We start from the raw sequence: 12,890 nt of genomic DNA, 5'->3' as shown, positions 1-12,890 counted from the left end.
TGTGGGCGGAGCATATGTCTCTAGAAATTTGTTGATGTCTTCGGTACTTTCTATTTTGTTGGAATACAGATTTTCAAAGTAGCTTCTCATTCTGTATCTCAGTGGTGTCTGTTGTGATATTTCTTTTGCATCATGTATTTTAGTAATTTGAGTCTTCTCTCTCCTTCTCTTTGTTAGTGTGGCTAAGGGTTTATCTATTTTGTTTACTTTCTCAAAGAACCAACTTTTTGTTATGTCAATTTTTTTAATAGTTTCTTTTGTTTCAATTTCATTGATTTCAGCTCTGATTTTAATGATTTCCTGTCTTTTACTACTTTTGCTGTTATTCTGTTCTTCTTTTTCTAGGGCTTTGAGCTGTAATGTTAGGTCATTTAATTGTTGACTCTTCATTCTTTTCTGGAATGTGCTCCATGCAATGAATTTTCCTCTTAGTATCGCTTTCATAGTGTCCCAGAGATTTTGATATGTTGTATCATCATTCTCATTGACCTCTAAGAATTTTTTAATCTCCTCCCTGATGTTTTTTGTTATCCATGTTTCATTCAATAGCATATTATTTAGTCTCCAAGTCTTGGAGTAATTTCCTTTTTTTATTTTGTCATTGATTTCTACTCTCAGTCCATTATGATCTGATAGACACAAGGCAGTATCTCTATTTTTTTGCATTTCCTAAGGGCTACTTTGTGGCATAACACATGGTCTATTTTTGAGAAGATTCCAAGTGCTGCTGAGAAGAAAGTGTATCCACTCGTTGATGGATGGAATGTTCTACATATGTCTATTAAGTCTAGGTTATTGATTGTGTTATTGAGTTCTATGGTTTCTTTGGTTGGATTTTGTTTGGAAGATCTATCTAGTGGTGACAGCAGTGCGTTAAAGTCGCCCAGAATTATTGTGTTGTGGTCTATGTGATTCTTGAAATTGAGAAGGATTTGTTTGATGTACAGGGATGCACCATTGTTTGGGGCATAAATATTTACTATCGTTATGTCTTCCTGATTTATGGTTCCCTTAAGCAGTATGAAATGTCCTTCTTTATCCCTTCTGACTAACTTTGGCTTGAAGTCCACTTTATCTGATATAAAGATGCAAAACCCTGCTTTTTTACTGAGTACACGTGCGTGGTAGGTTTTTTCCCATCCTTTCACCTTTAGTCTGTGGATGTCTTTTTCTATGTGATGAGCCTCTGACAGGCAGCATATTGTTGGGTCTTTCTTTTTAATCCATTCTGCCAGTCTATGTCTTTTGATTGAGGAGTTTAGGCCATTAACGTTCAGGGTTATTATTGAGAAATGATTTGTATTCCCAGTCATTCGGCTTATTTTTGGTTTTTAAGTCGGCTTGGTTTCTCCTTTGAGTGGTTTTTCTCTAAGGTAGTTCCTCCCTTTGCTGACCTCCATTGTTGTTTTTCATTTCCTCCTCATGGAATATTTTGTTGAGAACATTCTGTAGTGCAGGCTTTCTATTTGTAAATTCTTTTAACTTTTGTTTATCATGGAAGGATTTTATTTCATCTTCAAATCTGAAGGTTAGTTTTTCTGGGTATAGGATTCTTGGTTGGCAACCATGTTCTTTGAGAGCTTGAAATATGTTGTTCCAGGCCCTTCTAGCTTTTAGAGTCTGGTTTGAGAAGTCGGCTGCTATCCGTATTGGTCTCCCCCTATATGTAATCTGATGTTTTCTCTCGCGGCCTTCAAAATCCTATCTTTATTTTGAATGTTAGGCATTTTCATTATAATGTGCCTTGGTGTGGATCTGTTGCGATTCTGTGCATTTGGTGTTCTGTAAGCCTCTTGTATTTGATTTTCCATTTCATTCTTCAGGTTTGGGAAATATTCTGATATTATTTCATTGAATAGGTTGTTCATTCCTTTGGTTTGTATCTCTGTGCCTTCCTCAATCCCAATAATTCTTAAATTTGGTCTTTCCATGATGTCCCATAGTTCTTGGAGATTCTGTTCATGATTTCTTACCATCTTCTCTGTTTGGGCGACTTTATAATCAAGATTAAATATTTTGCCTTCATTGTCTGAGGTTCTGTCTTCCAAGTGGTCTAGTCTGTTGGTGATGCTTTTCCATTGAGTTTTTTATTTGGTTTATTGTCTCCTTCATTTCAAGGATTTCCATTTGGTTTTTTTTGAGAATCTCTATCTCTTTGTTGAAATGATCTTTTGCTTCCTGCAGGTGCTCTTTCAGCTTATTCGTATTATCATTCATTGCCTGCATTTGCTCTCTTATCTCATCCTTTGCTTTGCGAATCATCTTAATTATGTATAGTCTGAAGTCCTTTTCTGACATTTCTTCTAACATACTGTCATTGGATTCTATTAATATAGAATCTAGATTTGTTTGGATCATTTCCTTCCCTTGTTTTTCCATGTTGTTCATGTATCTTCCCCTCTAGCAGTGTAGATCTGGGGTATTGCAGATTTCCCCCTATAGGCTTATAGTGGCCCTCTAAGTTTCCAAAACCCTTTCTTTAAGGGGAGATCAATATTAGCAGTGCTCCATTCAGATACTATGCAATCCTAGACCAAGTAGCCCCTATGGGGACAATAACAAAATTGTCATATAAACAAAATGAGTTCATATGTTATCTTCAGTAAAACAAACAGGTTTGCAGTAAGGTCTGCAGTTTCTAATGGAGGACAAAGAGGATGCAGAGGGATGTAGAATATGGCAGTTAATGGGATAAGAAAAGAATATACAGAAGTTCTAGAAAATAGAAAGGGTGAGAGTGTAATCAAAAGAAATTGGATGTTAGCATGCAAATAAAGGAGAAAGAGACTCTGAGGGAACAGGTAAACAAAAGGAAAAGAAAGCAAGAAAGTAAAGAAATAAAAACTTAAATTTTTTTTAAAAAGGAGAAAAAAGAAAATCTACTGTATAACAGTCATATACTAATGAAACCTCCCAGTGTTCAGTAGCCTGATGCATGAGAGGTACCTGACAATGAGCTTCAAGCCTCCAGCAGGCATCTTAGGATGGGATTTGCCCCACCCGAAGATGGAGCTACAGCTTCCAGGATTATCCAAGATGGCCACTCTGGTTTCGAAATGTGTTGGCAAATGGGGAGTTACAGCTCAGGGGTGGACGTGGTCAGCTGGAGGTCCTGGAGTCGGGATGCAGTTGGTCCAGCAAGGGTCCTGGGGGTCCAGTGTGTTTGGTGTAGTTGTGGGATCCTGGAGGCCGGGTGCAATCGGGCGGTCTGGGTTCCCAGTGATAGGGCTCAGTCAGTTGGTCTGGGGGTCCTGGCAGCAGGGAGCAGTCAGTTGATTTGAGGGCCCCAGAGGCAAGGAGTGGTGGGTCGGGCTGAGGGATCCTGGAGATGGGGCTCAGTCAGTCTGGCCAGGAGTCCTACGGGGCCTGGCTGTTGTCTCAAAATGGCGGCAGCCACGTGTAATCAAACCTGCAGGTAATGTGACAGTGAACTTCCAGGCGACAGCAGGCAGCTGGTGCTCCACTGGCGGTCTGCAGTCAGTCTGCTGGCAGCTGTCGGACGATCAGGAGGTGAACCTCGAGCGTTGGGTGATGGATAGGGATAAGGTAGGCGATGGACAGGCAAGAGGCAGGCAAATGGCGGGTGATAGACACCTGACAGTGAGCAATCTGCTCTCAAAAAAGGCGTCGATATGCTGGCAGATCGCAGGTCATCACAGCAGACAAATGGGGTAAAGAGCAGGGGATTGATAAGCAGCAAAAACTGCCTCACCGAGAAACAGATATCCACTCGAGTTCACCTTTTTCTTATGCTTTTTTTTGCTTATGATTTTAGTGTCATATTCAAGAAATTATTACCAAATATAATGTGAAGCTTTTCTCCTTGTTTTCTTCTAAGAATTTCATAGTTTTACATTTTAGTCCTTTGATCCATTTTGATTTAATTTTTGTATATGATGCAAGATAAGGATTCAACTTCATTTTTTTGACACATGAATATTCAGCTTCCCCAGCACCATTTATTGAGAAAACTATCCTTCCCCCTAACCCCGGAATGGTCTTGGCACCCTTCTTGAAAATTATTTGTCCATATATGCAAGCATTTATTTCTGGACTTTCTTTTCCATTGATCTATATGTCGGTCCTTAATACCATTACCAACCTGTTTGGATTACTGTAGCTTTGTAGTAAGTTCTGAAATAAGGAGTACAAGTCTTCCAAGTTTGTTCATCTTTTTCAGGATTGTTTTGACTATTTGGAGTTCTTCGAGATTCCATATGAATTTTATGATGATTTTTCTATTTCTTTAAAAAGTGCTTGGGATTTTGATAGGGATCATGCTAAATCTGTGGGTTGTGTTGAATAGTATTGTCATCTTAACAATACTAAATATTCCAGTCTATGAACTTGGGATGTCTTTCTAGTTATTTATGTCTTCTTTAATTTCTTTGAGCTATGTTTGTAGTTTTTAGCACACAAGTCTGTCTTCTTAGTTAAGTTTATTACTAAATAATTTGTTCTTTTTGTTGCATTGTAAATGGAATTGTTTTCTTACTTTCCATTTTGGACTGTTTTATTGTTAGTGTATAGAAATGTAACTGACTTTTGCATGTTGATTTTTTTATCCTGGAACTTTACTGAATTCATTTTAGATATTCTGCTAGTGTGTGGGAGGGAGGGAGGAAGAGAAGGAGATATTTTTAAGGTTTACTATAGATCAGATTATGTCATCTGTGATTAGAGAGAATTTTGCTTCTTCCTTTAATTTTTCTTGCCTAATTGCTCTGGCTAGAACTTCTAATACTATGTTGAAGTGTTGAAAGTGAGCATCTTTGTCTTATTCCTGAACTTGGAGGAAAAACTTCCAGCCTTTCATTGTTGTGTACAAAGTTAGCTGTGGGTTTTTCATTTATGGATCTATTTATACTGTTGAGGAAGTTCTTTCTTATTTTATTGATGTTTTTATGATGATCAAGTCTTGATTTGTCAAGTACTTTTTCCAGCATCGATTGATAATTATGGGGTTCCACCCCTGCAGTCTATTAATGTGGTATATGACATTGTTTGATTTTCATGTATTTAGCCATCTTGCATTCTAGGAACAAATCCCACTGGTCATAGTGTACACTTTTTTTTTTGTATTGGGGATTGAAGTCAAGGGGCACTTAACCACTGAGTCAGATCCCCAGCCCCCTTTTTTTTTTATTCTGAGATAGGGTCTCGCTAAGTTACTGAGGCTGACTTTGAACTCGAGATACTCCTGCCTCAGCCTCCTGAGCCACTGGGATTACAGGTGTGCACCACCACGCCCAGCTAATCCTTTTAATATGCTGCTGAATTTGGTTTGGTAGGATTTTTTTTTTTTGAGGATTTTTGCATCAGTATTCATAAAAATATTGGTCTATAGTTCTATTTTTTCTTGTTTCTTTGCCTGGTTTTGGTGTCAGGATAATGCTGGCTTCATAGAATCAGAAAGTGCTCCCTCCTTTTTGATTATTTGGAAGGGTTTGTAAAGGATTGTCACTAGTTCTTTAAATGCTTGGTAGAATTCATGAGTGAAGCCATCGGATCTCAATAGGCTTTCTTTGTTGGGAGATTTTTGATGATTGATTTAATCTTACTAGTTTTAGGTTTATTCAGATATTCTAGCTCTTCATGATTCCATTTTGGTAGATTGTGTGTTTCTAGGTAATTGCCTATTTCATCCAGGTTATCTAATTTGGTGATGTTGTTCATAGTGTTCTCTTAAAACCCTCTATTTTTGTGAAATTGATAGAAATATGCCTATTTTTATTTCTGATCTTTGTAATTTGAATCTTCCCTCTCTTTTTTCTTAGTTGATCTAGCTAAAATATTGTTAATTTTGTTGCTCTTTCCAAAAAATCAACTTTTGTTTTCATTGATTTTTTTTCCTATAGTTTTCTAGCTTATGGTTTATTTACTTCTGCTCTAATATGGATTATTTCCTTCTACCTAGCTTTGAGTTTGGTTTCTTCTTTTTATAGTTCCTCAAGGTATACTATTTGGTTATTGGACTGAGATCTTTCTTCTTTTTTACTATATGCTTCATGACTACATTTTTATGTTAACCCTTCTCTTGCTTCATCCCATAAGTTTTAGTATGTTGTATTTTCATTTTCATTTAGTTCAAAGTATTTTCTAAATTTCTTTGTAGCTTCTTTTTTGATCCATTGGTGGATTGAAGAGTGTATTGTTTAATTTTTACATATTGGTGGATTTTTCCACTTTAGCTATTGATTTCCAGTTTCCATTGTAGTTGGAAAAGACACTGTGTGAATTTCAGTCTTTTAAAAGTTATCAAGACTTGCTTAATGAACTATTTTGGAGACTCCTGTGTGTATTTGAGAAGAATATATTCTGTTGTTGAGTGGAATGTTCTGGATGTCTGTGGGATCTGATTGGTTGACTGTGTGTTAAGTCTTCTATTTCCTTAGTGGTCTTTGTATCCATTCTTGAAAATGGGATGTTACAGTTCCCAACTATCGTAGAGCCATCGATTCTGTCAATGTTTGCTTCATATGTTTTGGGGTTCTGTGTTTGGTGCACATGTTTATGATTCTTATATATTCATTTTTTTGGTAGGGAGTACTGGGAATTGGACTCAAGGGCACTCGACTACTAAGCCACATCCCCAGCCCTATTTTGTGTTTTATTTAGAGACAGGGTCTCACTAAGTTGCTTAGTGCCTCTCTTTTGCTGAGGCTGGCTTTGAACTTGTGATCCTCCTTCCTCATCCTCCCTAGCTGCTGGGATTACAGGTGTATGCCACCATGTCTCATAAGTCTTATATATTCTTGATGAATTGATTCTTTTATAAATAAACAATATCTTTTGTGTCTTATAATAGATTTTGAATGAGAGTCTACTTCATCTGATATTAATATAGCCAACTTAGTTCTCTTTTGGTTACTGTTTTCTTGGAATATATTTTCCCATCCTTTGACTTTTACCTTTTACATCATCATCCCCTCTTCTGTCCCATCTTTTATTTGTGGTACTGGAATCGAACCCAGGACCCTGCACACATTAGGCAAGCACTCTACCATTAAGCTGCATCCCCAGCCCTTTCGATGGATTGTTTTGAGATAGGGTCTCACTAAATTTCCCAGGCTGGCTTCAAATTTGCCATCCTCCTAGTTGCTGGAATTACAAGTATGCACCATCACGCCTGGCTGACTTTTACCCTATTTGTGTTTTTTGATTTAAAATGAGTATCTTGAGTTAGCATATAGTTGGTTTATTTGTTGAAAAATTCATGCTAGCCAGGTGTGATGCTACACACCTATAGTCCCAGCTTTTTGGGAAGGTGAGGCAGAAGGATCCTAGGAGTTTGTGGCCAGCCTGGGCAACATAGCAAGACACTGTCTCTTTAAAAAATCATTCAGCCAAGTGTGGTAGCACACACCTAAAATCCCAGCTACTTAGGGGGTTGAGGCAGGAGGATTCCAAGTTCAACTTAATAAGATCCTATCTCAGAAATCAAAAGGGCTGGGTATGTAGCTCAGTGGTAGAGTACTTGCCTAGCATACATGAAGACCTGGGTTCAATCCCCTGCACAGAATAAATAACAACAATGTACACACACACGTGCGCGCACAAGCAAAAAAAATAAACCCTTTAATTTCACTACTCCAAGGAATTTGTTAACATTTCAGTATATATATATATATATATTTAAATACATGTATACATATTCAGGAATACCAAACCCCAATGATACAGATTTTTTGACATAGAACTTTGCAATTCATATCTTCAAATTATTTCTTTTTATTTGTTCCTTTTAGTTATACACGACAGTAGAACATATTTTGAAGTATAATACATACATGGAGTATAACTTCCCACTCTTGTGGTTGTACATGATGTGCAGTTACACTGATCATACATATATGAACATAGGAAAGTTATGTCTGATTCATTGTACTTTCGTTGTCGGTATTTTGTGATATTCATTCGTGCTATTTTTTATCAAGTCACTTTTATCTAGTGTAATTGGGAATCTGTGAGAGCCCTCTAGTGGCTGAGATGATTTTTGCAACAATATCTTCAGTGGAATTAAAAAGGAATCCTATCTAGTTTTAAATCTCCATGGAAAAGAGGGGAGCGTGGGGGATGGGGGGCCGTGTGCTAGAATTATCTTAGCTGATAAAAAGTCCTTATTGTTGGAGAAGAAATGTCATTTCTAACTTTTCAAAGTCTCATTCAGGTGCTACCAGATAATGAAATGTTTTGGATTTCATTGCTATGAAATTTATATGAAGGTTAAGATTTTGTTTACAAACATGCTTATGACCAACTGGTTAACTAGTTTTGGTATAGGAGCTAATATTTTTATAATATTATATTAAGATATCTTAATCTGTCTTAGGCACTTCTACAAGCATTTTACATGAAGAAACATCTTTAATTCTCACAGCTATTAGGAAATAGTTACTATGTCAATACAGTTTTACTGGCAAGAAATAGAGTATTAGTCACTTAACACAGTTACCTGACAAGAAAAATGTTAAATAATTGCCCAAGATCACACAACTAGTAAGTGATGGAGCTGAGGTCCATCTGAATGCCTGTAGCTACCTGCTCCAATGTCCCCTTGGGTCATGTGCCCAAGAATGTCCCCATGCAGGATAATGAAGTAGAATTGTTATTTATGTAAGAAACAGTTGGCATGATCACAACAATAGACTTTTCAACATTTTTTAATGGAACAGTATGTAAAAGAAGTTACCTGATTGTTTTGACTATTTTATAGTGCCTATGTTTTCAGTTACAGGACTTAAAATTTGACAAATTGCTTTTTTTTTGGACAAAAGCTTTTTATTTCAATGTCCTAGGTAGCTAAATGGAAACACCTGCTCTGTGTCTAAGCTAGAGAATTTAATGGTGTGGAGTTTTAGTTAGATTATTTTCTCATTTTTTCCATTTGATACATTCTTTATTACTATCATATTTTTAATTTTAAAATTTGTTCTAATCAGTCACACATGACAATAGAATTCATTTTGACACATCTAACATAAATGGAGTATTACTATTATATTTTAAGAAAATGTGATTTCTAGTTTGGGCTTAAAATGAGGACTTTTGGTGTTCTTCAGAAAGCATGATCTCAGAGGTTGAGTTAGACATGATATCATCCAATGTATTCTGAGACTTCTGGAAGAGAAGTGGATAAATAGAATTGGTTGTTTGAAGACAGAAAAGAGTACTCAAACCTAAAACATGAGTTATTTCATTTTTCATTATTTTTGTTTAAGCTGAAGAAGGGCAAATTAGAAAAGGGCTTCTGAAAGGTATTATAATTGTGTGAAAAAGGCCAAGAAATGGGACTTCGAAAAGGCATTTTTTTTCCCCTAGTAGCTAATTTTTTTTTTTTTTTTGAGGTGAGTTATTGCTATATTTCTCAGGCTAGTCTTGAACTTCTGGGTTTAAGTGATCCTCCTGCATCAGCCTTCCAAGTAGCTGGAACTAAAGGCACATGCGGCCACATCCAGCTTAGTAGCTAAATTTGATGTTCTAGATGGAAGTAGTGTGGGATGGTGCAGCTTTTCTTGGATGGAGATATATTGATTGAGGCCAGCATCTCTAGGTACCTGGAGACTTTTTTGGATTGAGGGCTGAGCAGTACACATCTCTTCTATTGGAGAAGGCACTACTTTCCTAGAGACAGCAGGTGGATAATTAAGACCACAAAGGGTCTTGCCCACTCCCTAAACCAGTTCTCATCCTTCCTGGTTTATTTTACACCATATCTTCAGATTCCCATCCTAGTGAACCTTGGGAGGCTTGCAAATTCAATTCTCTGTCTGTTTCTGTTTCTGTCTCTGTCTTTGTCTCTTTTCCCCTTCAATTCAGCTCCATTCAACTGATATGTATTGAGTGTTGGGCACTGTAGCACATTCTGGGGTTTCAGTGATGAACAAAATAGACAAAACCCCCAATGCACAGGGCATTTCATTTTAAAGCCTCCTTTGATACACTTGTTTGCACTATGAGTTTATATTATAATATTTTAAAAATGATATGTATGTGGGATTTTTGTCAATATTTAAAATCTACCAAAAGAATCTATATTTTGAAAAGGGATCCTTTTGGGATTGGGGTTATAAATCAATGGTAGAGCACTTGCTTAGCATGCAAAGGGTCCTGGGTTTGATCCCAAACACTGAAAAAAATTCGATTAAAAGCACCTGATATCTCTCTCTCTCTCTCTCTCTCTCTCTCTCTCTCTCTCTCTCTCTCTCTCTCTTTTGGTACCAGGGATTGAACCTGTTATCAAAATGGGTGCTTAACCACTAAGCCACATCTCCAGTCCTCCCCATTTTGAGACAGGGTCTCACTAATTTGGTGATTTTCCTCCCTCAGGCTGCCAAGCCGCTGAGATTACATGTGTGGGCCACCGTGCCTGGCTAACAGTACCTCATTTTTAAAAGAATATTCTTACAAAAGTAATTTCATATACATCCTTTGTTTTCATGTTTGGTTACTACAGAGATGCATCTTTTTTAATATGTAAAGAAAACTGTCACAAAAATGTACAATCTAGTTTAGCTTAATTATCACTATTTGTCATGTGTGAAGTTGAGGTTAATCATGTTTTTCTACAAATCACAGCTCCTTTATACAGAAAACTTTTTTACAGCTATGCAATGCTAGAAGATAACCACTAGTAGGCGCTGAGAGCACACTCCTTTGGCCCAAGCTTTGCTTTCAGGGTAGCCATTTGCCTTGGACATGAGTTAGTGCTCTAATTGAATTGCACTTTAGTTTGGTTGACTATTTTTAGGTGTAAATGATAGAATACTTAACCTAGTCCTTTCTTTTATTCACATCTGGGTTTTAGGATATTCAGTGATCCTCTAATCCTCTGCTTCAAGTATCTATGAAAAAGAATAAAATTAAGTTTCTTCTGTTTGACCCACAGAAAAGACTCTTCTTACATTTTTCATAATGGAAAGAATATTTGGCTTAGAGTTGGAAGATCTGAAATTAAGTGTCATCTACATCTTTATAGACTTTATATATTAATATACCTGTTATATACTATAGAAATGTGAAGAGGTGGTATGATGGAATTTTCTAAGAGAAAATTAACTAAGAAGGTCTTTGAATGGTTTGGGGTTCCATTGTTGACTCTTGTCTGGGTGTTTAGACCCCAAGAGACTCACTCTCACAACTTAAAGGACCCCAGACCAGGAATGTCAGTTTAAATCAAGCTACATGGGAAGTTGGAAGCATCATAAGGAGGGCTTTAGAAATAAATCACAACCAAGGAACCTGGATGAGGGTGCAAGACCCTCAGCTAAGGTAATTCAAGGGACTTTCCATGATTCAGCAAGCCCTGCCTTGGGGTTGCATACTGAGTCTGTGGGCCACAAGATCATGTCCTATGGATAGTGAAGACCATCTCCTATGGATTCTCACAGCTTCTGTCTGCCTCATGGCTCCTAGTTCTCTATGCTTCAGTGTGGTTCTGACTTCTGTTTGAATAGCCATGCCCTCTCTTTACTTATGGTTAATTTATTCCAACTGGTTTAAACTGGCCTTCCAAATGGGTGGCTTTCTGTACATCTATGTTGGGATTGTTTAGACACTGATCTTATAATCTCTCTGATTAGATGATAATAACCTAATTATTTAGCTTTCTATCAAAGGTGTATTATCAATAAATAATACAAACAGTAGTTAATATGCATGAATGTCCATCAGTACTGGGCACTGTGCTAAATACTTCACATAAGTTAGCTCACCCAGTCTTCCCATTGTTATTCTCACTCCAGAGTGAAGAATCTGAGAATCATATAGGTTAAGGAACAAGCCAAAGGGCGAAATCAGACTTTACGAACATCTCTGCTGTGTGACCTGTCAGTGATCTGGGCACTGCAAAATATGATTGTTGAATTTTCATGAATATCAAATGTCAAAAGAATCATAAGTGCAAATTTCATCACTCTTTTTGTAATGAATTGATGTTGCTTGGGTTTTATATTTTATCTTGTACTTAGTACAAAAGCAGTTTTTAATGTTACAGGTAAATATCTGGAAGCATCCAGATTAATAAACTCTGGTGATGAAATACTCCCCAAACCTAATGGCTCACTCAGAAAGGAGACATCTATCTATAAAATAGTTTCCAGAAGTCAAATTTGAATAAATGCAGGTTAAATACACAGGTGTAAATTCAAGATTTCAGAAGCATCACATATAGTTCAAGTAGCCCAGGATTTTTGAGGATTTACCTTGTACCAGACATTATTATAAGCTTTGTCTGGATAAAAACTTACATAATCACCAAGAAACTTATGAGGAAGACACTATTTTGATCACCATTTTACAAATGAGTAAAGGAGGCACAAACAAGAAAATCAAAAAGTGAAGTAATTTGGTCCCATAGCCAGTAAGTACTAGAGCCAGGATTTGAACTCAGCAGCCTGGCCTATGTTTGTAGTCTGTCTTTCCTGGGCGCTCATTCTGGACTTTGTACTAGGCATCTATTACAGAGCCTTTTCTGTTTGTGCATTTGATTTCTTTGTGGTTACCACAGAAATGCAATTGTCTCTTCAAGGACAGACTTTCCTAGAAGATATGGTGACTTGCAATACCAGCATTAGGAATGGCTATGTACCTATAATTTGTTATACATATTTGTTATTTTTCATTAGTTAGAGAATATGATTATTCTAAAGAATATTATTCTGTAATCAGTCCTAGGCTTCTGAGATTCTGGAATGTTTGAGCAAGAAGTTTTTGTGTTTGCCAAAATCCTTCACACATTCACTGATTTTTTTAGTACCACTCTGCCATTCTTTTAAAAAATTTGTTCTTTTTAGATATACATGACAGGAAAATGTATTTTGACATCTCATACACACATGGAGTATAACCATTCTTGTGGTTGAACATGATGTGGAGTTTCACTGGTTGTG

This window comes from Sciurus vulgaris (assembly GCF_902686455.1).
Source record: "Sciurus vulgaris genome assembly, chromosome: 10".
Lineage (NCBI taxonomy): Eukaryota > Metazoa > Chordata > Mammalia > Rodentia > Sciuridae > Sciurus > Sciurus vulgaris.
The sequence above is the reverse complement of the archived record's forward strand: the minus strand, read 5'-3'. Positions refer to the sequence as shown.